General features: G+C 47.3%; 1 protein-coding gene across 1 annotated transcript in view; it reads left to right on the top strand.

Annotated features, from left to right (window-relative positions):
• Nucleotides 1-1,249, top strand: part of AGMAT (agmatinase) — a 35,864-nt gene that overhangs the window by 22,781 nt on the left and 11,834 nt on the right. The window lies entirely within an intron of this gene.

Here is a 1,249-nt window from a genome sequence, read left to right as displayed (position 1 = left end):
AAGAAATGAGAGATTGTTGTATTTGTTCCAGAAAATGGCTGGGACTGGCTCATAGGCCAACACTGAGTACTGATTATTGACCATTAGGAAACTGCTCCAACCTGCAGGGTGGAGGCTGGAGTGGTGTGGGGTTTAATGTGCGAGTTTTGTGTAGAGGTTACAGCCTAATGCAAATGTGAGCCTTTTCCATTCAATCTCAACATCTAGAGATCAGAAAAATATCAGTAATACCGCTGAATGGCTCACATAATTCCATTATGAATCGCTTTTTTCTTTCTCCATGGTGTTTCTCTTTCCCCTTAGAAATAAAGAGGATGTAGTGGGCTCTCTGGACACTGTGACCTTCCCTACAGCTTGCCCCTAAGTCCTTTGTTTAAAACACAGTTATTTAAAAAGATTTAACTGGCCAGCCAGGTGTGCTACACCTGTAGTCGCAGCTACTCGGGAGTTTGAGGTGAGAGGGTCCCCTGAGCCTAGCAGTTTGAGGCTGCAGTGAGTTACGATCATGCCACTGAACTGCACCCTGAGAAACAGAGCAAGACCCTGTCTCAAAATGACTAACTAGCTAGCTAGCTAACTTTACTGCTTCTTGAGACTCCTATCCTTGGACATTTAAAAATACATTATTTTTTTTAAAAATGCATTTCCTAGGCCGGGCGCGGTGGCTCACGCCTATAATCCCAGCACTTTGGGAGGCTGAGGCGGGCAGATCACGACGTCAAGAATCGAGACCTTCCTGGTCAACGTGGTGAAACCCCGTCTCTACTAAAACTACAAAAATTAGCTGGGTGTGCTCCTGTAGTCCCAGCTACTCGGGAGGCTGAGGCAGGAGAATTGCTTGAGCCCAGGAGGCGGAGGTTGCGGTTAGCCGAGATCGCGCCATTGCACTCCAGCCTGGGTAACAAGAGCGAAACTCTGTCTCAAAAAAAACCCAAAAAAAACAAAAAAAAACGCATTTCCTGGCCGGGCGCAGTGGTTCACACCTATAATCCCAGCACTTTGGGGGCTGAGGCGGGCAGATCACAAGGTCAAGAGATCAAAACTATCCTGGCCAACATGGTAAAATCCTGTCTCTACTAAAAATACAAAAATTAGTTGGGTGTGGCCACATGCCTGTAGTCCCAGCTACTTGGAAGGCTGAGGCAGGAGAATCGCTTGAACCCTAGAGGCAGAGGTTGCAGTGAGCCAAGATCATGCCAGTGCACTCCAGTCCAGCTTGGCGACCAAGCAAGACTCCATCTCAAAAAAA

Source organism: Cebus imitator, unplaced genomic scaffold (assembly GCF_001604975.1).
Source record: "Cebus imitator isolate Cc_AM_T3 unplaced genomic scaffold, Cebus_imitator-1.0 Scaffold15, whole genome shotgun sequence".
Classification (NCBI taxonomy): Eukaryota; Metazoa; Chordata; class Mammalia; order Primates; family Cebidae; genus Cebus; species Cebus imitator.
The sequence above is the reverse complement of the archived record's forward strand: the minus strand, read 5'-3'. Positions and strand labels throughout refer to the sequence as shown.